Consider the following 26055-nt stretch of genomic DNA (forward strand, 5'->3'; position numbering starts at 1 on the left):
ATTTTTCTGGTTTTCGCCTACATATGACCTCACTATTTGCAATATTGATCGGTTGACCCTTTCTGCCGCGTTGCCTTGTGGCGAGTAGAGCGCCGTTCTTACATGCGTCGTACCATATCTTGCTAAAAATGATGTAAACATTTCTGAAACGAACTGTTTGCCATTGTCGGAGTGTACATACTCCGGTACACCAAACACGTGAAAAATATCCTTTTCTAAAAATTTTACAACTTCAGCTGAGGTTGCCCTACGCATGGGTTTCAAAAACACAAATTTCGAGAAGTGATCTAGACACACAAACACATAAACATTACCATCACATGTACGTGGGTATGGACCCATAAAATCTATAAATAAACGTTGAAAAGGGCGTTCAGTAACATGTTGTTTTCCCATCAACGGTTTGTGGAAAGCATTTTGGGTTTTGTTGCTTTTACAGGTATCGCAACTTCTAATAATGGCAATCCCTCGATATAGGGCCGGAACCTCTTTATACTCAGGACTGCTGCATAACACTCTAGTTCGGTGATACTGTAACTTCTTTGTGCCTTATTAAGTTTCGCAGATACGTAGGCAATCGGTCGTTCGTTTCCGTCCTCGTCTAGTTGGAAGAATACCCCTCCGACTCCGTCCGTGGATGCGTCACATTGCACGTAAAAGTGCTTTTCAAAATCCGGATGTATTAACACCGGTGCAGATATTAATTTTTGCTTTAAGCAATCAAATGCTTGCATCGCTTCGTCCGTCATTTTAAAAGATTTTATTTTGTCTTTAGTGAGGCAGTCGTGCAGCGGTGCTGCAATTGTCGCGTAATCTTGTATGAATCTGCGGTACCAGCCTGTCATCCCTAGGAACCGTCTGAGTTGCTTCGGTGTTCGGGGTTCGGGGAAGTCTCGCATCGCTGCCACCTTATTTGGATCCGTACGGATACATCCGTCGCCTACGACATAACCCAGATATCTTACTTCCTTAAAACAGAACTTACTCTTTTCAACGTTTATCGTCAATTTAGCATCACGAAGACATTTTGCAACACGGGACAACATATCTAAATGGGACGAAAAATTCTCAGAACAAACCAGTAAGTCATCTAGGTAAACGAACACAGATTCACGAAGATAAGCGGGGATGACCTTGTCCATTAAACGACACATTCGCTGTGCCGCGTTGCATAGTCCAAAAGGCATGACTGTGAAATGGTACAATGGTCTACCAGGTACAGTGAAAGCAGTTTTCTCCCTGGACTTTCGCTCTAAAGGTATCTGCCAAAACGCGTCTTTTAAATCAATGGCAGATATGTACCTGGTATTCTGAAGCCGACTTAGAATACCGTCTATATGTGGGAGTGGGTAGGCGTCTTTGATGGTGCGATCATTTAATTTGCGGGCGTCCAAACATAGGCGATTTTTAGTTCCTTTGATGACGAGTGAGACGGGGGAGTTCCAGCAACTGTTGCTTTCTTCAATAACACCCATCTCTAACATCCTGTCCAGTTCTGCGAATATTAATTTTTGAATTGCCGGAGAAATAGGGTAGTGGCGCTGCTTTACAGGAAGATGCTCATCCGTCACCTCGATGACGTGCTCCTCTACATCGGTCTTACCCAACCCAAATATTGCGAAGGAAGGAAACTGTGCTTTTACACGATCCAAGGCTACAGTTTCTTCGGGACTCAAATCATGTTGCACCGCATCGAATGATAAATCACCATCAGCAGGAGTAAGCTCTGATACGACCGAAACCTTTGACTTGATTTGGGGCCCCCTACTGACTACATTAAGCTGGAAGGCTTTCCAGAAATCGATCCCTAGATAGACCTCTTGTTGCAGTCCAGGCACTATAAGAAATTCCAGCTCCCGAGTGGTACCGTCCCAGGGTACTGGAAGAGTCACTACACCAACAACCGCGGTTTCACCCCCATTGGCTGTCTTCACATTTTGACCCTGAATCGGCAGAATCAAGCTTTCCTTCCCTTCGAGTAACTTATGGGCGTTTTTCCCCAAGCAGCTAGCTCCGGCCCCGGAATCTAAGAGCGCGAGCATCTCGCGTCCACCGATCTCCGTTTTGGCGAACAACCTATTATCACCCTGCACAGTAACTATGGTCGAAATAATTTTTTTTCTAATCCTTTTGAAAATATTGTGTTTTTCTCGCATCTTCCGTATTTTTTCGAAATTTTTCTTCTTCTTTTTAGCCTTGATCTCTTCGCAGAATATTCTCCTCCTTGCTTCCTCATACCTCAACTTCCTAACATGTAAAGTATCTCTAACTGGCTGTTCGGCCTGAGTGCGTCTGGAACCGGCAGTGGGTAGGCGCACACGGGTCGATCTCGGGTTGATAGAGCTCTCGAAAGAAAGTAAAAGAACAAAACGCAAAGAGGATTTCCTCGTTATAATAGTGTTTTAATTAGAGTGTAGGGAAATATATATAAGGATACAATATTACCTTTGAGTGTAACAATGATGACGGTGATACTCGGCGATGTGTGCTGGTTGGCGGTCGATCGAAAAAGAGACCGGTTGTCCCGTTGATGACAACCGCTAAGCCGCGAAAAGCTCCTCTGGTATTAAGGAGGGGAAAGAAGCCACGCACACAACGACCCCCACATATACGTGCATGGGTGCTGACAACCTGCACACACACGTGCATGTGTATGAAACGCATGCATGTGCATGCATGCACACAAATGCGGCGTGAGTGTGGGTGGCTGGAAATATTATTAAAACGTTAGGGAGGGGCGCCGTCAATCAGGTAAAAGTTAGGCATTGGGCCTAAACATGCCGACCCCCTTGCGGTACGCAACATCACAGTCCGCCAAGGATCACCGACCGTAAAGAAGAGAAGAAAAAAAAATAAAAAAACTTATAACTAATTATATCTAACTTAACATAACGCCGGCCAGTCCGCCGGCTTGGCGGCACGCAAAATGGTTTGCGCAGTGTGCGAGCTTGGTTGCTGCTGCCTCGGTCATTCGCCAATTTTCCCGTTATGGTTTAAGGCCTGAGCCAGGTTTGCCTAGAGCTAGGGATTGCGAAAAGAAGTAAGAAGATATACGTGTTCATATTTCTTGCCGTTTATTACAAATTCATTGGAAATGAACAAGCATAGAATTTTGTATGAAGAAAATTCAAGAAAAAATAACTTATTGTGGTGATACAAGATTTTAAACGCACACCTCCATTGTGAATTCATACAAGTGGCGAAGGTTTGATAGAAATGTTCACAATAGTAAACAGCTTCGAGCACCTGTTCAATCGTTGTTCGATTACCTAAATCATTAGCTCACCAGTGGTATATTGCTTTATTTACATATTTTAAAATGCCTGCATAGCTGGTGGATTGAATTTAATCTATAAACTTGATTTTAGAAATGAATATTAATATGTAGTCTGATTTTCGGTAGACAAATTTAAAAGAAAGCTGATTTGAAACAAATGTACAATTCATGGCACTTCAATTTAATAACGGCGAGCAAAAGAAAAACAAACCTTTATTCCCTTGTCTGGCCATTCGCGACTGCCGTTCTCCCTGTCAGCTATTATTTGACACGTAGGTATGGCAATGGAGGAATCGAACGATTTTTCGCTGGTACGAATTCACAATGCAAGTCTGTTGCAACTGTGTACACCAAAATTCAATAAAAATAACAAAGTATAAAAAATTCATTTGTTTCGGTCGTTACCGGACATTTTGATGTTAGGCCTTGGTTGTGCCCGAGAGTACCCAACCGAAGATGGTACTCTGAGCCAGCAAAGGGCCAAACGTGGTGGGCAGAATCCCTGGTAATATTATTTCCGCATATACATCTGTTCCTAGGATGAGGCGGATCGGCGCGGATGCATGGAACTGCGGATCCGCCAGACGGAGATGTGCGTACGGGGCTGCGATGGCACTGTCGATGCTGGTTGTGGGTGTCATGCGCCGAAAATTTGATACGACCGCAGCATGGGTCGCAATTCTTTTGTTTTGTCCGTGTCTTCCTCGGATACGCAGCAGACATCCTGCTTGCCCGCCAATGTTGCTGGTAGGAAGTTGGAGCTCCTGGGCGAGCTCATCCGCAATCACTGTGGTGGGGGAGCATCCATCGATTAAGGCACGGACGAGGTGTAGCCGCCCCCCTGCTTCTATTTTCACGACCGCGGTGGGGTGATCGCTACCGTCGGTATCATGGTGGCGGTGGCAGCTGAATGCGGGGCTAGGAGCCCTGCCCGGAAGGCGGACACTGTGGTGAGTTGTAACGATCCGGATCCGTTGCGGCGGTCCTGCGGCTGATGATGGGTGTGAAGTCGTTGTTGCAGGCGAAGAGGCCTTGTCTCCGCTCTGCGGTCGCGCGAGGATCGTCTCCGTTGGGGGTTCCTGGGTTGCCGGCGAAGAGACCGGGTCTCCGCTCGGCCGTTATGTGTATGGCGCTGTGCTGTCGCTGTCCATTGTTGGAGCCGCTTCCTCTCGTGCTGCAGAAGTGGTCGAAATGATTTGGCTGTAGGCGGTATGGTCGGGCGAAGAGACCGCGTCTCCGCTCCGGTTCGGCTGGCATCTCGGTTTCGGGGTGGACGAAGAGGTCCAGTCTCCGTTCCAGCGTCCGACGCATATAATGAGATTGAGTCATCCATCCGCTCTCGGGGTGAATCTAGCTCCTCTTCCACTTGGATGCTCCATGGCTTGGAGCGGGCTTCTCGTAATAGCTGCTCCTCTTCGTCGATCGAGGCGATGTGCAGCATCGTGTGGTGCTTCTCGCCGCACCGTTTGCATCGCCCTTGGCTCGGGCACGCGTTAGAGCGGTGATCAGGCGCCAGACAATTTCCGCAGTAGCTTTCGCGAATGGTTACGTAGAGGCGCTCTTCTGGCCTTTTCGCCCGAAAGGCTGGACACAAGCGGATAGGGTGTCGCTCAAGACACACTCGGCATTCCGACGAATAACGCGCTGCGTTCGTGGCAGCATTACGTTTTAAAGCGGCAAAACGACCCATTTTTCTGAATGGAGTGAAATAGGTTTCAATGGGTCGGGTCATTGTCAAAGTGCAGGGGCGAGTGGTCCCTAATTGTATTGTAGAGATTTGGGATATTTTAGTAGCGCTTGCGTAGCGGGCAAACATCTGTAGCAGTATAAAAATATTCATATTTGGCGCACATCATGTGCATGGCCTCTTTCCACGCACGTTATGTGCCTGGGTCTTTAGTGCCTTATTTTGTTTATTTTGTGTCGCCCTGTAGCGTTTTAGTTAGCCACGGGCACACTAGTGCTGCAGAAAAATGAACATTTACCATTTTTCGGTTCGCACATTCTGGTACCGACCCGGGTAGAAAGTGTATAGTGTGGGTTCTTTTGAGTCGCTGTTATTTGTGTTGTTGGTGCTAAAAACCAACAATTTTCCTGCCCGCCGCAAAAAAAAAATTACTGGACAGCAAAATTGTCTGCCAATAAAGAAAAAATATGTTCGTTTTGGAAGAGGGGAGAGACTTATAAAATGTATAATTTTTTATTTGTTGGTATTGCTCTCCGCTTATTTGTTCAACTTATCCCAAGTACTCTTGTAGTCCTGTTTTATTGATGGCCTTTATCAAACGGCACGGTTCCCGAAGGGTATTTGGCTCCGATACCGATTCCTCAGACTCGAGTTTTTGGGTACCCGTTTGCATCTTTTTATGCATCCCTAATATAATGTACATTTAAACTCGGCATATATATGTACATACGTTGGTATAAGTATATGGACAGTCAGTGCACGAACTTTACCGCATTGGTAGGTTTACTAACTTTTCTGACCCATTCCCATTTTCTACTACTTCTGCTATTTCTGCCGCCAAGACTTAGATTCTGCCAATATTTCAGAATGCGTATACTGCGATCATTTTAAAGTGTCTAATTGCCAAGCCCACCCAACTAACATTAGGAGGGAATACTGATTAAAATCAGTAAATTTTTGAAAAATTTGTGAACAACTTTAAACAAGAAATTAATTTTTGATGAGATAAATATAGTAACTGAGCACGCAAATATGATCTGCGCTATTTCTCTCAGTTTTTTTTTTTTGTGAATAATTTGAACGAAAATAAAAAGTTTTACGTAAACGATAACATGCCGAAATCGGTTATTTGGTGGCAGTAATTTTGGTACCTTGGAAAATTGTTGTGGTAGGTAGACGTTTTGGGATGTGATTTATTTTGTGATTTGTTTGTTTTACGATAAATTGGGAATTTTTTGGTACCAATATAAACCGTAGTTATCGTTTTCACGAAACTTCTACTACCATTTTCCGTGCCCCAACATTTTGACTTTACAAAAGTCCATGCACTGGTAGATATTTACCAGCAGCAAAGACAAAAAAAATTGTTCACATTCATACACACCCGTGTATAGAATGTAAATTCGTCTGAATTGAAGCAAACGGGACTAATCGAGAGATTTATTCCGTTGCTTCATTCTTTTATTTTTTACGCTTGGTGAAGTAGGTTGGCTAAAACATGGTAAGTAGAGTGCAATATTTTCTTTTCATTATTCTAAATTATTTCTCTGGTATTTTTTCCCATTACTAATTAATTTTATTTCTTTCTTTTCAGTTTACAAGCGTGGATGGTGATGAGCCTTTGTGCCGGTTGAGGACATGACGGGAATTGCCTAAAGGATAGTATTGCCGGATCCCTTGCCGTCCAATCGTTGCCTAAATTAAGTGCGTTGCGATTATTTTGATTCATTTGATGTGCTGGCATTTCATTAAAATTTGGTATTTGGTGGCGTGACGATTGTAAATGTGAGTCCCATGCATTAAAAACGGATAAATGTTGAATATCATTTCTATGTAATCTGTTGCCAGCCATATTTATGAATGGAATCACTTTACTATTATTTAGCTCACGGGGGGGATTCAAGCCAAATGCTTTCACATAGATAAAACCTGGTGGTGGCATGCGTGCTCGTGGTATATTATCTATATTAAATTGTGGTTGATGTTGATGCATTATGTTTGTATCTGAAGCTACTCGGATATTATTTATATTCGGTTTAGAATGCTGTGGTTGAGCGACTTCATTTCCATAAGCTCAGCCAAACCTCTTTGAGTTTCCGTGAAAGGATCGAAACCAAGCTCATCGCCGACGAAGGTATTTTCGTTTCGAAGGTATTCGTTTTGCATTCTGTTATGTTGATTTTTTACCAATGAATGCTGTTGTTGTTGCTGTTGTGTCTGCAATGTGGGATGGGGTTGCTGAAGCGTCAACACAGCATCAATTTGACCAAGAGCTCTATGTTTTTGTTGTTGTTGTTGCTGCTGATGTAGATAGAGCTGAGCGCTGCATAAACTGATAAGGATTAGAGCTATTTTCCAAAATGTGATTATTTCCGTTCCCGACTTGTGGGTCATGTTGTTGCAATTGTAATTGTTGATTTTTTTGAAAATCGAAGAATTTTGACATATTTATTCCATACAGATTTTGACTCATAAACAATTCAGCATGTTCCAAAAGTTGTCAATGGTGATTGGCCAATATCCGTTAGACCAGCAAAATGAGGTTGTAAGCCACCGGGTGGTACATTTTGTTGAGATAAAGGTGCAATATTTGAAAATAAACTATTCTGTTTATGCATGTCAAGTAGGTGTGCCAATTCTTTTCGTTGATGGGGATGTATGTGTTGAAACTGTTGTTCCTCGATACGATCCAATAAATTTGGTAGAGTTGATATTTTTACATTATGCATTTGATTCGATAAGTCTCCAATCTTAGCATCTGGGGCTTTTGTATTCTGAAGTGATGTTCCGGGAGCAAACAGTGGATTTAATTTATTGTTGAATAGATTATGCTGCGAAAGTGTAGGTTGAGTTGGTTTATCAAGCAGATCAGTACCGCCATGTGACTCTTCAAAAGATTTATCCACCACATGTCCATCTCCTTCACTAACTTCAATATCTTTAGAAGCATGCACTACGTTTCTTGTATCTTCTGAACTTTTAAACATTTCGGTAGAAGCGTGTGCAGTATGGCTACTGCATATGCCTGTATCGTTATCATTTTCGACAATATTCTTTTCAGAATCACCTATATTTCTGTGGTCACTCCCGATGACACTTTGCTTCGATGCTTTGGGCTTGTTTATTTTGCCTTTGGTTATGTTGCAAGTGGTATTATTTGGAGTAACATTTCCATCTTGATCGGGACTAGAAAATAGGGATCCAGTTCCTTCGGCAGAGGTTTCTGAACCATCATTGATGGTTTCATTGCTAGAACTGCTATAATTTTCTCTTTGCTTATTGACAGAATAATTTTTGCCTACATCATTTATAGGGGTTTTATTTTTTCGGCTTTCCAGTTTTATCTTTTTTTGACTTTCTCATTTCTACCCCTTTCCTTTTTATGCTTCACTTCACCTGCACTTGTTACTGTCGTATTTTTAAGTACTGGTGATACAGACAGGATGGAACAGGGGTCTGTCGTTGTCTCAGTGGAAACCCCATTAGATGCAGTTGATAATGAAGGTAAAGGCATAACCTGTGGTTGTAAACTGGAATTTGATTTATTTGTGGTACAATTTTTGCTAGAATTTCCGCTTGGATTTTCGCCGCCCCAAAAAGCAGCGGCAGCAGAGTTACCATTCGATTTATTTGCTTCACCTGAGCCACTCCCCCAGTACTATTCGAACTTACTAACAAGGCATCGTGTAAACGTTTTTCGTACTCTCCATAATAGTTTGTACCATTGGTGGATGATCTTCACCCAATTCCCGCCATAATTTTCCACCTGGTCTTAAATGCTCACAGGCAAAATTGAAAACTAAACGAACAACACGCAAACCATCCGTGCCACCATCTAAAGCTTTTAAATTTTCATAGAGTATTACTTCCGGTTGCAGCAGTGGAAATTCTTCAGACTTAACATAAGGTGGATTACCTATTATTAAATCATATGTTTCATTTAATAATTCCCCTGGCACATATCTGTGATGATAAACAGTGAACCGGTTATCTAAGCCTAACATTTTAGCATTTTCGCGGTCTTGCCACAATCAATGGCTGTGCTACGTACATTAGGTAATGCATGTAAAATCGACAATGACATAGCACCAGAGCCACAACCGAATTCGAACGTATTTATTGGCTCTTTAACATCACAATAAGCTTTGATTACTCTTGTGACAAATTCATCTGTTTCAGGCCTTGGAATGAATACAGATGGTGATATTTTCAACGTCAAATCCAAAAAGTCCCATTCGCCGAATATATACTGAAGGGGCATACGTGCACAACGTGTTTCGCACAAACGTTCAAATTCCTGTAGTTGCCTTTCGGTAATTTTGTAATTTTTGAGTGTGTTAAATTTTTGTTTCAACACATGCGCTACAAAACATTTTTGATTGAAATCAATATCCCCAACACCAGCTTTGCGTAACTTTTCAGGCCAATTTTCGAGTGCTTTGGTTATCTCTATAGACGAGGTTTTCGCTGCTCGCTATTCCTGTGAGCCCCTGGTGGCACATGATGTAACCTTAGTATGATTGACTGTACTGATACGGGAAACCTGCCGCACTTGCTGGCGTAATTGTTGTGCCACCATCTTTAGCATAGCTGGTAATTGTAGGAGTTAAGTTTCTTTTATAACTATTCAATCAAAGCTGTGTTTTAACTATTCTGAAGGGAGATCAAAAGTACTCTTGATGTTTCCCTTGATGCATTTCATCTTTCGTAAAGCTGGCCTCTGGATCGCCCAACTCATGTAGATACATACAATCGCCTTTGGGACATACTTGATTTTTCATAAAATGGCTACAATATTTTGTTGTTCCCAAACTAGTTTTGATGAGCCTGCCATCTATTATTATATTGCGTGTATTAACACTCTGTATAGCTGTGAGAGCAACATTATTTTGCACATATGTAACATAAGCTGATGCGGATGGCCCTTGTACGCCGGCATATGCGGTGTTCGGATTTAGCACAACTTTATGTATTTTGCCATATTTCCTAAAGTACTCATTTTTCTTGAGCACCTCAGCATCGGCTAATCGTGGCGGCAGGCCAACAACAAATACTGAATTGTTTTTGAACCACTCTTACATTTGATAAATGCTTGCGATTCTCAGTAACGCCTACCTTTTGTTTACGTTTCTGATCGCGTTGCTTTATCAGTGACTTAAAAGCAATTACTTGCTCTGGAGTCAATGGTGTAAAGTCCGCAGGATTTTCCGTATACTCTTTTCGACATGCTGGACACAGTTTATTCTCATCGGTACGTATCCTATGCCAGCAGAATCGGAAAATTTGGTAACCACATGTACATGGATAGAAGTTTAACTCGTCAACTTCCAAAGGTTCCATACAGAGGGGACATTCAACAAGGTCTTCGCTATTTCCCTTATCGAATGTCAATAAAGTTTTAAGAGTCCAAAATCTAGCAAAGATGTGTTAACTCCAACGAAGGTTAAAGCTTTTGAATAAACTCCTTTTACTTATTTAGGAAGAGCCAGGTGTTAGTCGGCAAAGTTGCTACGCCGCAATATCCGGGTGTCTTTGCAAACGGAGTTATGTTGGTTGGTGGAGAAATACGTAAAACTTAATTTTCTTCACAGAGACTGTAGGAGCTAAAATTGCAGAGAAAGGGTAAATTGTAGAGCGAAATGGAGACAAATCTTAATTGAAACAATATATATATTTCCACTTGTGCGATTTTTTGCTAAATATTTCGTAAATTGAGAAAAGTTATGTCGGGTTGGTCATTCTTTCAGAAATTGTTTGAAGAATGCCATACGTTAGAATTTTATTCAAAATGTACTATCTCAAATTTGTTGCCGAACCTCCCAATATGAGCATAAGTGCAATGCGTTTGGTCGTAAGAAAAGATTAATGAAAAGCATTCCGAGATGAAGCGCTCTTCAATCTAACTCTAATCTGGGGCGGTTTTGTGACAAATCTTAACTCGGGAAATTTTGACAAATTCCTGGTGGCCTCGTGCCGTTGGCCGTGTGTATTCAAATTCTGTGGCAGACAACGGATCTGCGTAAGGGTTCTGATGTCATCGCTCGGGGTGAGCGAGTGACTTGGGGTTTGATTTTGAATATTAAACATAAGTATTTTGTGGCAGATGGGTGATCTGCGCGAGGACTGTACTGGTATCCTCGTTATGGGATAACGAGTGAGTGGGATGATTTTTTTTTTTTTTTAAAATTTAAAAATTGAATGGACCGGAGAATGCCTTTGGTTTCGGTGGCAAATGCGGGTTTGCAAGGGGTTGTTGGCCTCGTTCGGGGTGAACGAGAGCTGGGGTTGATTTTTTTTTTTTTCGGAACGGAGGGATGTGGGGGAACGGAAGGATTGTTAAGAGGAACTCGTGGTCCTCTCACAATCTATATCCGTAGGAAGAAGGATCAGTTTGACCAAAGGTCGTCTGACTTGACCCTTCTCGGTTATGAGGTCGACTACACGTACTCGGTTATCTTCGCCGGGGTGTACGTTGATGACTCTACCTAGCCTCCACTCGTTGGGAGATAAGCTGTCCTCTTTGAGGACAGCGAGGTCTCCCACTTTTATATTTTCTCTGGGATGCTTCCACTTCACACGTTTTTGAAGTTCGGATAGATATTCCACCTTCCATCGTTTGCAGAAAGTGTGATGGAGGGCTTTGAGTTTCTGCCATCGATTGATCATCGAGGCAGAACTCTCACTGGCATCTGGTTCTGGTGGAGCCAGCAGGTGGCTGCCGGTTATGAAATGTCCTGGGGTTAGTGGTTCCAGATCCGTTGGGTCGTTTGACCCTGGACTAAGAGGGCGCGAATTGAGGCACGCCTCAATGCGGCACAAAAGTGTTTGGAACTCCTCCATATGGGGAGACGCGACCTTTTTGAAGTGGCTTTTGAAGCTCTTCACTCCCGCCTCCCACAAGCCGCCCATATGTGGCGCGCCGGCGGGAATAAAATGCCAAGTTAATGATTGATGGCTATACCTCGAGACTGTTTTGTCTCGGCTTTCTGCCAGGAAGGCTTTGAATTCCGATCGTAGAGATCTGGAAGCTCCGACAAAGTTTGTACCATTGTCGGAGTAGATGTTCTTCGGACATCCTCTTCTCGCGATAAAACGCGAGAAGGCTGCGAGAAAGCATGGGGTGCTGAGGTCACTAGTGGCCTCTAAGTGAATGGCCTTAGTGGAGAAACAGACAAAAAGGCATACGTAGCCTTTTGACAGTCGACACCCTCTACCGCGGTAGCTTTTGATGTCGAAAGGCCCCGCAAAGTCTAACCCGGTATTGGTGAACGCGCGGGTAAAAGTAGTCCGTTCGCAGGGAAGGGTACCCATAAGTTGGGACTGTGCCTGCTTTCGATGAATAATGCAGGTTTTGCAATTGTGGATGGCGGCTCTGATCATGGTCTTGACATTCGGTATCCAGTATTGGGTTCGGATGAGACGGAGCATGAGCTGGTTCTCGCCATGAAGGGAGTCATGATGAGCCATCATAACTGTAAGGCGAGACAGTCTACAATTGTACGGCAAGATGATGGGATGACGCTCGTTGTATGACATGTCTTTTGACGCCCCTAGACGCCCCCCTGTTCTAATAATGTCATCTTTGTCGATGTATGGGTTGAGTGACAGTATTTCACTCTTTCGATCGATCGGTTCCCTATTTTTCAATTTTAAATATTCTGTCCCGTAAAACTGTTTCTGGCAGACTCGTATTAATGCTTGAGTCGTTGCCTTAATCTCATCGGCTGAGATTATGCACGACCTTTCGTGGAACATTGCTTTAGTTTTTGGGTGAGTTCGTTTATAAAATCTCCTAACATAGGATAGAACCTTCAAAGCCCTGGGTAAATTTGAAAAACGATCGAGAATATCTACATGATCTACCCTTGTCGTGGCATATGTTTGTGCCCTCTTTTCCTCAACGGACGTTTTGTATTCGGTCTCTTGTGCTGGCCAGTGGGAATTGTCTTCTTGCAGCCAAGAAGGTCCCTGCCACCACAACGAATTGTTGGTCAACTCTGATGCAAGTAGTCCTCTGCTTCCTAGATCCGCTGGATTAGATTCCGAGTCCACGTGAAGCCAGTCCTTGCTACCGACCATATCGATGATCTTAGTGATTCGGTGTGCGACGAAGGTTGACCAGGAACAGGGCGGCTTTCTTATCCATGCGAGTACGATGGTTGAATCCGTCCAGAGTTGAACTTTTACGGGTCCCAAATGAATATTTCGGAATATTGATTCCATCATTTCTGCGAGAAGCACGGCGCCGCAGAGTTCTAAACGTGGTAGCGAGATGGTTTTCACTGGAGCTACTCTGGTTTTTGCTAAGAGTAAGTGAATGAAAACCTGATCGTCTCTTTTTACGCGCATATATATCGCTGCAGCATATGCTTTCTCGGAAGCGTCACAGAAGCCGTGGATTTCTATTTCGCCTTCCGGGGAAAAATTTACCCACCGCGGTATCCGTATGTTATCTATTTCGCCATAGTGTTGGGTGAAGGTTTTCCACCGTTCTAATGTATTTGGTGAGACAGGCTCATCCCATCCGGTGCATTCTAACCAAATATTCTGCATTAATATTTTTGCTACTATGACCATTGGTGCAAGGGTCGAAAAGTTTGGCTATAGCGGATAGGATTGCGCGTTTGGTGATGTTCTCGCCATTCTCTAAAACTCCTGCGGTGAAGTAAAACATGTCTGAATGCGCGTTCCATCGTATTCCGAGTGCTTTCACCGAGCTAGCCTCTTCAAACGCTAGGAAGTCCTCGCTGAGCAGATCCGTTTGGGGGATGTCCTGAAGGATTTCCTCACAATTTGATGTCCACTTGCGCAATGGAAAGCCAGCGGAGTGTAATGCTTCGCGAATCTCGTTCCTTGCTTTGATAGTTGACGCTATTGTATGCCCTCCAGATAAAACGTCGTCGACATGCATACTTTCGCGTAATATACCCGATGCTATTGGGTGGGTATTTTCTACATCATCAGCCAATTGTAGAAGTGACCGTATCGCGAGGTAGGGGGCGCAGTTTACACCAAATGTGACAGTCTTTAGTTCGTAAAGACTGATGGGTTCGTTGGGGGATGTTCGATGGACAATTCTTTGAAATTTGGCGTGATTATCGGTCACCCAAATTTGCCTATACATCTTTTCTATGTCACTATTAAAGACAAAGCGATACAGTCGCCAACGTAAAATTAAAATAGGCAAGTCTGCTTGGAGTACTGGACCTGGGTGGAGTATGTCGTTTAGACTAATGCCATTTGCCGTCGGACTTGACGCGTTGAAGACGACGCGCACCTTGGTAGTGGTACTTTCCGCTTTTACAACGGCGTGGTGGGGCAGGAAATAATTATCCGAATCGTCGGATGGTATATTATTCTTAATTTTTCTCATATGTCCAAGTGTTTCGTATTCTGACAACACCCGAACATACTCTTTTCCTAAATCTTGGTTTTTCAGTAATCGCCCCTCATTTCTGAAGAATTGTGAACATGCGCGCTTTAGGGACGGTCCTAATTTAATATTCTCAGGGTAATCCTGCCTGAATGGTAGCGAGACTGTATATCTTCCACTTTCATCACGTTTTGTTGTGTCCTTGAATAATTGTTCACAATACCTTTCTTCTTCATTAAGCATTTTATTTTTGGGAACATTTTCTATCTCCCAGAAAGCTTTTAATTGGTTGTCCAATGCAACCTCGTTATAAAATGACATGATGCTCTTCGTTGGACTCGGTGCTTCGATGCGACCGGTTAGTATCCAACCGAACACTGTCTCTTGGGCCAGAAGTGTATTTAGTACATTCTTTTTCAGACCGCTCAGTATAATTTGGGGATATATGTCTCCTCAAAGTATGAGGTCTACATCTTCGTTGATGTAGAACCTCTTGTCTGCCAAAACCAAGTCAGGGAATGCCTGCATAGTCATGACGTTGATATGGCAGGATGGAAGATTCCCAGTGAGTTTGGCTAGGACTAGAACGGGTGTAGTCAGGCTGAAGCAGGCATCCATTGGTGAACGTAATTCAATTTTGGATGCTTCTTTCACCTGGGCTGACACCGAATTTGTGATGCCTGAAACTTGGGCATGCATTTTTCTCGCTGGCAAATTGATTCTGCGTTTCAGTCTTTCAGTTATAAAGGAACATTCAGACCCTGAATCAATTAATGCCCGTGCGGAGAAGTCAGTACCATTATGGCGAATGTATACGCGAGCAGTTCCTAATAGCACGCCTGTGCTGGACTTGGCATGACAGGATTTTACATTCTGGTTCGCAGATTGTCGCGCCTGTGCCGAAGTTGTTGGGCTATTATCCGCATCTTTGAAAGGATTGCGTACAGCCGTGTGCTGAGATGTATCCGCATGCAGGAGCGTGTGGTGACGAGAGTGGCATTTGGAACAGTTGTAGGAACTGGTGCACTTCGTCACGGTGTGTCCTGGGGATAAGCAATTCAGGCAGCCACTTGTGGATTTTATAAATTTAATCCTTTCTACTGGGGTTAAGTCGCAGAAGCGTGAACAGTTGCGTAATCTGTGCTCCGTAGATTTGCACATTTTACAAATTGATTTTATTGTTTGCTTGGATACTTTCGTTTGAAAAGCACCAAGTCTTTTCGTAGGGGTTTCCGTTGATTGTCGCGACGCGTTTGGTTTTTGCACTTTCGAAGTGGTATGCCCTGTAAAACCAGACACTGTTTCAAGTGTCTGCAACCGATTAGACAGGAATTTATCCATATCCTCCCACTTGGATATGTCCATTTTATGGTCTATACTTTGCTCCCAAAGAGCCAGCGTGCTCTCTGGTAACTTGGTTGAGCATAGATAGGTCAGGATTGCATCCCAATTGGAAGTGTCAATTTTGTGGCATTTGAGGGACGAAATACAATTATTTATATCATTTTGCAGCTTTTTTATTGAACTGCCACACTCACTTTCTACCTTTTTTAAGTTAAATAAAATTTGTAGTTGTGTGTTAACTAAGATACGTTTGTTTTCGTATCTTTCACACAAGTTTTTCCAGGCCATCTCGAAACCTTCATTTGTGAGGGGGCATTTTTTAACGATATCTTTTGCTTCGCCCTGCGTTTTGTTGTTGAGATGGAATAACTTTTCCACCCCTTTCAAGCTGGAATTGTTTATATAAATTGCCGTGAAAAGGTCGCGAAAAGTTGGCCAAGACAGATAATCCCCTTTAAAAACTTCCGTATCGCAAGCAGGGAGGCGAATTTTATGCCCATGAGGTTCTTGCTCAGGGTTGACGTTATTTTCATCCTTCTTGTATTTTTCTGCCTCAGCAGATATAGACGCTGAACATCGCACGTAGATTGCGTATGCTGCCTTTTGCTTCTTTCTGATCGCCGTCATCCGCTGACACCTCATCAGATCCCAATAGCGAATCAAACGCAGATTTACCTTCTTCCACAAGAGCCGCAACTCTTCCTGCTGTATTGCAAGGGTGTGTTTGCTATGGTCGCTCTCCGGAATAAGGCTGTAATCTTTATCAAACTCTGCGATTGATTCTGCTAAACGGATGTAGGTTTCCATTGTTTTATTTACGTTTATTAACGAGAAAATTTCCGATTAGAAAAATAGAACTCTTCTGAGTGAATATGCCTGCCCAGCCCTAAATAAAATCTATTGAACTTCGAGTTTCTTATTTATTTTGTTTATTGCAGACTTTTTGTCTTGGTAGCGACAACGAAAAGGGTTTATTTTATGGACTTTTTGTCACAGCAGCGACAACAGAAAAAGGTTTAATTTACAGACTTTTTGTCTCAGCGGCAACAACAAAAAAGGGGACCACTCGCCACCTCCACAAATAATGGGTGTATTTTGGTGAAAGTGAAAAAATGCGTGCGATATTGCAAAACAAGCGCCAAAAAAAGTGTAAAAAGTGTTTAAAAAGTGAAGTGAGCACCGGATTAATTAATTAAATTGAACTTAATTTCGTGTTTGTGAAATACAAAAAAAACAACAACAAAACCTATTTAGTATGGTGCGGAAAGTGAGGTTAGGTTACTCTCTTCCTTGTGTTGTGTCTGGAAAACCTTACCACTGGTGGGGGGATAGACCAGATAATCACAAGGACTGAAATAAAGGCTAACAAACCAAGTGATTTAACCTTTGAAAATAGAAAATAAATTGGTGCTCACTAAATCACTTCACTGTTTTCACTTTTTTTTTCCTTGATTTAAATTTTTTTTTTTTCGCGCACTACACGGGTTTCTTCTTTATTTTGCAAAAAAAAACAACACTCAAAAAAAAGTGGCAAGAAATATAACACTTACTTCTTAGTTTGTCGTAAGAAAATTTGATTGTGCTGTGCTGTGGTTGGCGAATACGATGTGGCTCTGGTCACCTATGTACAATATAAAAACTCCAACTTTTTCCTTGTCAATTTTTGGCTGCTGTGATCTGCTGTGGCAAATAAATATTTTGTAGGCAAAATCCTTCGGCAAATTGTCTAGTAGGCAAAATGTGCTGTGTTGTGGACTGTATATATAAAGAGGCGCTTTTAGTTCCTGGTGAGGAGGACCAATGTTCGGCCTGAGTGCGTCGTAAACCGGCAGTGGGTAGGCGCACAAGGGTCGATCTCGGGTTGATAGTGCTCTCGAAAGAAAATAAAAGAACAAAACGCAAAGAGGATTTCCTCGTTATAATAGTGTTTTAATTAGAGTGTAGGGAAATATATATAAGGATACAATATTACCTTTGAGTGTAACAATGATGACGGTGATACTCGGCGATGTGTGCTGGTTGGCGGTCGATCGAAAAAGAGACCGGTTGTCCCGTTGATGACAACCGCTAAGCCGCGAAAAGCTCCTCTGGTATTAAGGAGGGGAAAGAAGCCACGCACACAACGACCCCCACATATACGTGCATGGGTGCTGACAACCTGCACACACACGTGCATGTGTATGAAACGCATGCATGTGCATGCATGCACACAAATGAGTGTGGGTGGCTGGAAATATTATTAAAACGTTAGGGAGGGGCGCCGTCAATCAGGTAAAAGTTAGGCATTGGGCCTAAACACTGGCTCAACTTTCTTCTTTTCCTCCACTTTTTCCTTTCCCCCTTTCTCTCTATCTCTTTTTAAAATTTCTATCTGCCTATCTCCAATTAATTCCCCGGGCGATCCTGGTTTGAGGCAGAGCTCCCGGACATCTCTGCCAACGCCCGGTTTCCCGCCTCTGGTTTAAAGACACAAAAGGACGAATCACCTCCACACGCAAAACATTTCATAAAGTGGAAATTCGACTTGCACTTTGTGTCTTTTGCTGCTTCTGCCGGGTTCTTCAAATAGAAATCCATCGTAATAAAAAACTACAAACTCCAAAGTTGGACAAAGGAAAAAAAAAAATAAAACTGAAACGCTTTTGTGCAGCGAAAAAAATTTTAAATTCAACGATTATTTCACCTATGGATTTATTTCTTAAATCGAAGTTAACAAAAAATTTGAAATAAACAGTCGCAATTCAAATGGTAAAAATGGTATGAAAGGAATATATGTATGTGTGTATATATGTATATAAAAAGTGTATAAAAAGATACTTAAGTGTATAAAGGGTAAAAAAAAATATATGTGCCAAATTCAAAAATGGACAATTCTTAAAGTATATGTAAGTTATAACAGCAGTATCCAGCGGTTGACCCATTTACTCACGTTGCTGAGCATGTCACCGCGCTATGTTGCGTGTTGAAGTTTCGCTGACGCAGCACACGCGCAGAATAAGCGGAAGTTAATTGGGACAACGATTGGTGTAGTTGCAGAAATTGTGATTGAACAGCAAATCTAGTTTTAGTTAAGTAAACTATTTTTTATACAATAATTGGTTAGCGTAGCATAATTACTTTAACACAAGAACTTAGCTGCTAGGTAAATTACTTTGTTCGAGTTAGTTCAATTTGGATCGTGCAAGAGCACAGAATAAATTTTATAACGTTAAAATATTTCTCGTGTTTATTTTAATTCGGTGAACGGGCAGTTCACCGCAACTTTAATTTTTTATCGCCTCGCCTGCTGTGAGGCTTAACTGGCGCCCGAGCAGTTCTCGGTGCAAAGTGGATAAAATTTGATAAAAAGGACCAATTAATAAAAGTACTTAAATCGAACAGAAAAAAGTAAAGTGGAAGTGAAACAAAATAACACGTACTAAAGAAAAAAGTATTTAAAACAGACACAAAAATAAAGTAAAGTGAAACAAAATAATAAGTACTAAGGAAAACATAAACTAATAAATCGCGCACGCAGGAAAAAGAGAGTGAGAGCGAAATCATAAAAAACAAGTACCAGAGTGTTAAGAACCAAAACACCAACAGCGGCCGAATGAAATTTTGCTATTTGTGAGTAGATAGCGCAACTGTTAATAACTTTTTTTCTTTTCTGTATATTCCTAGAAACATGAACACTGAGGAAATGAAAAAATCCCTTTTGGAAATGAATGGCGCAGTAAACGCCATTCTCTCGCAACTAAACCGCTTCGAGGAACGCCTAAAAAGTGTCGAAACAAAGAGTAATGTAGAGTCCGTACAGGGACTCAGTCAAAATTTGGTAAGACTAGAAGAACAGCTAGAGGATGTGCGCAGGCAATCGGCGGAAACCGATCCACAACCGGTAGAAGAGCCACTCGTAAGCCCTCGAACTGAGGGCGAACTGAACGAAATTTCAAAACTCCCAGATTCTGTAAAGGAACTCCAAATATTTGACGGATCACGAGAACACTATTCCTCTTGGATCCACAGCGCAGAACAAATCGTTAGGGATTATCAGGTTGTTCGGCACAAGCCGATCTATAGGGCCATATTAAGGCATATTAGGTATAAGATTAGGGGGGCAGCAGACGCTGCACTAGTATCCCACAATATCCTGGATGCTGATTGGAAAAGCATTAAGGAAATCCTTTCCCTGCACTATGCCGATGCCAGAGATATTGAAACGCTCGATCAGCAACTAACCCACATGACTCAGGGACGCCAAGAAGTCTCCGAATTTTACGCTCAAATTAATAAGCAATTATCCCTAATGATAAATACTATCAATACGGAAAAATACGAGCATAAGGAAGCAGTTAAGGCTTTGGCGGAGACGCACCGAAGAAGGGCACTCGACGTCTTTATAAGAGGTCTAAATGGGGACTTGCCGACGCTGCTCCTCATACAGAAACCAAAATCCTTACCAGAGGCATACTCATCATGCCTCGCATTTATGAACGTGGATAGCAGAAACGCCATTTATAGAGCCCCACAAAAATTCAACAGAAATAACAGAATGTTCACTGATGTATATCAGTCGCGCCATTTGCAGCAAGGCAACAGGGATTACCCACCTCAGTACCAATCTAGATATAGGTACACAGCCCCAACAAACAAAAGTCTTATAAATAGAGGACCAAACCCATACCACCCAGGGTCAGGACAATCTCGCGTTAGTAATCAATATTCGCAGAGCTGGTGCAACAATAACAGCCCCTCAGGCGTCACAAGAATGGATGCTGATCAATCTTCCCAAAGCCGGCAATCCAATAGCTCCAATTTCCGAAGAAACGATAGTCTAAAAAGGGGACCTAGTTCTTCAGGGTTTTCAGCAAACAAACAACAAAAATTGTTCCATTTGGTGCCAATAGATGAAGAGGAGGGCGTAGAAGGCACTATAGAAAGCAATAAGGAACAACCCACCGGGGATCAGGTAAATTTTACGGTAGGGGCCTCGTGTCCGGCGTACCGTATTTAGAATACACCACGCAAGGTCAGGGAACACTCAAGTTTTTAGTGGATACGGGGGCAAACAAGAACTATATTAGCGAGCGCATAGCTCAAAATACCATACCGGTGGAGAAGCCTTTCCATGTATTCTCTGCGGGGGGAGAAATAAGAATAGACAGAAAAGTGTGCGGAAGTTTTTTTAAATTCGTTGGTAAAGATCTACATACCACATTCTTTGTTCTTCCAGGACTCAAATCCTTCGACGGTATCATAGGTGACGATACACTAACAGAGATTAAAGCAGTGTTAGATAGGGAACTAAATCTTCTCATACTAAAACCAGATATTTTTCTGCCCCTTAAGCGACAAAAAGTACAAGAAGTCAATAGTATCAACGTAGACATTCCCTTTGACCCCAGTATTTCTGACCCTATTAGGAAAGGACTGAGAAAGATACTCAACAAATATGAAAACGTGTTCGGTCCAGTTGATCGTAGAATGGAGATCGAAACCAAGGTCCGGGCAGAGATAAGAACCGAAACGGAAAACCCCATCTACACTAAAAGCTACCCCTACCCAGTCAACATGCGTAGCGAAGTAGAAAAACAAATTAAGGATCTACTATCAGAAGGCATCATTCGTCCTTCGAAAAGCCCCTACAACTCGCCCATATGGATTGTGCCAAAGAAATCGCCTGATGGTGAGAAAAAATACAGAATGGTTATAGATTTTAAACGTCTAAATGCCGTAACCATTCCTGACACATACCCTATACCAGACATTAATGGCACCATTGCAAGCCTGGGAAATGCAAAATAATTTACTACCTTAAACTTAACCTCCGGGTTCCACCAAATTCCTATGAAGGAGAGCGACATCCCAAAAACCGCATTTTCCACCATGAATGGAAAATACGAATTTTTGCGGCTCCCTTTCGGCCTCAAAAATGCACCCTCTATCTTCCAACGCATGATAGACGACGTGCTCAAAGAATTTATAGACCGCATTTGCTTCGTATACATTGATGATATCATCATCTTTAGCAAAGATGAAGCTACTCATTTAAAGGATATCGAAGCAATCCTTGCTAGACTCTTAACAGCTGGTCTTAAAGTCAACTTAGAAAAAACACAATTCTTAAGAACAAGCGTGGAGTTTCTAGGATATATTGTGACATCCGAGGGTATACTACCAGACCCAAAAAAAGTAGTCTCAATAAGAAACATGCTCCCTCCCTCAAATTTGAAAGAACTCAAAAGTTTTTTAGGATTAACTTCCTACTACAGGAAATTCATCCGCGATTATGCAAAAATCGCCAAACCACTAACCAACCTAACACGGGGCGAACACGCACAAGTAAGAGCAACACAATCAAGAAAAGTAGCAATAATAATGGATGAAGAAGCACGAAAGGCATTCAGTAATCTTAAGGAAATACTGACGACCGCGGAAGTCCTGACATTCCCCAACTTTGAGAAGGCCTTCAATCTAACGACTGATGCGTTCGATTTTGCGATCGGCGCGGTGCTCTCACAAGACCATGATGGCAAAGACAAGCCTATAGCCTTTATATCACGGAGCTTGACCACCACAGAGGAGGGGTACGCAACGAACGAAAAAGAAATGCTAGCCATCGTCTGGGCCTTAGACAACCTCCGAAATTATTTGAACGGTGCAAGGAAGATTCGAATTTTTACCGATCATCAACCGCTAACCTTCTCTTTAAGCAACCGTAATTATAACGCCAAGCTCAAGCGATGGAAATCTAGGATAGAGGAGTATAATTACGAACTCATCTATAAGCCAGGAAAATCGAACGTCGTAGCTGACGCTCTCTCTCGGCTAAAAACTCAGGTAAATCAACTAACAACGACGTCCGAATCCGAATATGCCAGCGAAAACGCAACCATGGGCTCAACGTCGTACTCGGCAAACGACGGCAGCTCAACCTGTGACACCGTTCATAGCGCAGATCGGGATAACTCAGATTTAATTCCATTCGTCGAGGTACCCCTTAATGTGTTCAGGAATCAAATTGTGTTTGGGGGGAGGTTACAAATATGCGAGGAACCCCATCCTGGTTACCTGCGACACTATGTAGGAATAGAGGGTATAGGCGAACAAGAACTCGTTAATGTGCTTAAGGAAAAGCTTAGACCGAATGTAATCAACGGCATCAAAATACCAGAAAGTCACTTAGGGTTGCTCCAGAAGGTATATTTAGAAAACTTTTTACATTATAAAATACGGGTAGCTCAAATTCTTGTAGAAGACCTACGAAACCCAGATAGAGTCCTTGAAGTCATATGGGAGGAGCATAGAAGAGCGCATCGAAACCCCACTGAGAATAGAAAGCAAATCCTAGAGCGATACTACTTTCCGGGAATGAGCAATAAGATTAGAACATGTGTTTCATCGTGTGAAACATGTAAACTTAGCAAGTATGATAGGCACCCAAATACGCCAGAACTACAAAGGACACCAATCCCATCACGTCCTTGCGAAATCATTCACATAGACATATTAGAAAATTCAAGGGGAAAAGTTCTTAAGCTGCATAGACAAATTCTCAAAATTTGCTAAACTTTTCCACATTAGAAATAAATCCACTCTGCACCTTAAAGAGAAAATGGTGAAACTACTACACTATTTTACGACCCCTACAATTCTGGTAACCGACAATGAACGCGGATTGATAAGCCTACAAAATTTACTCGAATCGTTAGGAATCAGCCTTTATCGTACGCCATCCCAGAGAAGCGAGGTGAATGGCCAAGTAGAAAGGCTCCATTCCACCCTTATCGAAATATTTAGGTGTTTAAAATTAGACAATCCCACTTTCAAGACAAAAGAGCTGATAAATATAGCAGTAGATCGCTATAACAATACCATTCACTCGGTAACAAACCGAAAGCCAAGTGAGATATTTTTCAATCGTTCAAAAGCCTCTAATAACCAGGAACTCCTAGACAAAAGTAGGAAAATAAATAAATACCTGAAAACACTGCTAACCCAAAAGCAAATTGCCCAGATCGAACGGCATAACAGGAAAAGATCGCTACCGGAGCGTTATGACGAAAACGATGTCATATACGTGAAGGATAGACAGATAAAGGGAAAACAGAAACCACCTTTCAAAAAAGAAATAGTTTCCAAAGACAACAAAGTCACAGTAACCACACTTAGTGGTAAAAAAATCCATAAATTGCACATAAAAAATTTAAAGAAACGCGGCAATGCGCATAATGAATAGAAACTATTTGAAATCATAGCTACAAGAGCGGGCTTATTAGTGGGACCAATCGTGCCTTAGTAGGTTGTGGCGCCATCGAATTTGACAAATGGCTACGCTACTCCCAAAAGGGATACCCACGATCCCCCATAGCTGGTTCGAGAACAGCATGATGAAAAAAAAAAAAAAAAGACAAAAAACGACAAAAAAGAAAAAAAACATATTTCCGAATTTCGTTATTACTTGCTACAACCAAAAAAGAAAAGAAAAAGAAATGTATTTCTGAATTTTGTTATTACTTGCTACAACAAAAAAGAACAAAAAAAAAAAAAGAAAGAGAAAAAACAAAAAATCACCAAAGAAATGTATTTCTGAATTCCGTTATTACAACATTGAAATTATTAGTTACTACTATGTAGCGTAAACACAAAACCAACAAAAAACAAATATACATGGAACCGAAATGAAAAAAAATAAATAAATGTAAGGCGCGATAACCTCCGAAGAGATCTAAGGCCGAGCTTCTCTTCCAATTTGCGTCGTGCTCCTCTTCATTTTCCCTACAAATTGGCCGGACGGGACCTACATGTTTTATGCCGACTCCGAACGGCATCTGCAAGGCAGATGAGTTTTCACTGAGAGCTTTTCATGGCAGAAATACACCCGGAGCGCTTGCCAAACACTGCCGAGGGGCGACCCCGCTTAGAAAAATTTTCTTCTAATTTAAAAACCTTATTTCTAAAATTTTGATGTTGCTTTACCCGGGGTGCGAACCCAGAGCATACGGTGTGGTAGGCGGAATACGCTACCATCACACCACGGTGGCCGCAGGAACCGAAATGATATGTACAAAAAAAAAAAAAACAAAAAAAAAAAAATAGAATGAAAAAACGTCCCTTTTCTAACAATTTTTTCACTGCCACTAATATCCTAACCTCACAATAACATAAATAACTTCCAACAACCACTAACCTACTAACACCAATAATGTTAGGTATGGTCTTTCCAATTGCAGACTCCCATTGTTGGCGTCGGCCATCAGCGGCCTCCACATTTTCCACTATAAGGCACCAATCGTTAGTATCCAGAGCGGAAATGGGTGGATCATCAGCGGATCCTTCAAACTTATACATGCTATCAACCTACGGCAGTACGCTACTATTATATCGAAGATGGAAAAACTGGCTTACCAACTACTAAAACGAACTGACGACCAGCTCCTAGCACAAGTCTATATCAACCAAACTCTGCAGCGCCTCGAAGAGCTGACGGGGAACACGACAAGAATCAGACCCTCCCGATTTATTGACTGGATAGGCTCTGCGTGGAAATGGCTAGCGGGATCACCCGATGCCACTGATTGAGACAATATCCTCCACAGCCAGGGTGAAATCATAGAAAACAATAATCACCAATACAAGGTAAACAAAGATCTATTCACGGCAACTTTAGAAATTTCCAAAAAAATTAATGAAATTGTAAGCCGCACCAATTCGGTAATGAAGGAAGCTGAGGCAGAACAATTCGAGCAGAGCGCCCTTCATAATATCGTGCTCGTCCGAGAAGAGGTCAATGAAGTAGTACGGGCATGTCAGCTAGCTAAACGTGGAATTATTAACACTAACCTACTCGACATGGACGAAGTTAATCAGATCCTGTCAGAAATAGAAACACTACCTTACCAAAATATAATTGAGGCAATTGAATATGGAAAACCATCAATATATACAAATGGGACTATGCTCCTATACGTTCTATCAATACCCAAAGTAACAGAGAAGAAGTATAACCTATTAATTACTCGCGCCGGTATCTGCGAAGGCAAACAACTGGACCTTCCATTCGATAAAATGCTCGCCAACCAAGAAGAAACGTATGGACTCAAGGAAAACTGCTTGACAATCAGCTCATCTACGGTATGTGAATCAGAGTCCTTGAGCAAATTGGAAGAGAATACCTGCCTACCTCGGTTGCTGAAAGGAGGTGACGCTAGCTGCCAATTCATCAGGCGCAATGGAACGATAATCGAATTGATAAACGATAACACAATTTTTATCTCAAACTACCAAGGTGTTGTGGAAAGTAATAACGATACTAGTAACATAAATGGCACCTACATTATCCAGTTAAGTAACGAAAAGTAAAAATTGGCAACCAAGTGTTCTCCAGCAACG

The sequence above is a fragment of the Eurosta solidaginis genome, chromosome X (assembly GCF_040869045.1).
Source record: "Eurosta solidaginis isolate ZX-2024a chromosome X, ASM4086904v1, whole genome shotgun sequence".
In the NCBI taxonomy this organism is placed as follows: domain Eukaryota; kingdom Metazoa; phylum Arthropoda; class Insecta; order Diptera; family Tephritidae; genus Eurosta; species Eurosta solidaginis.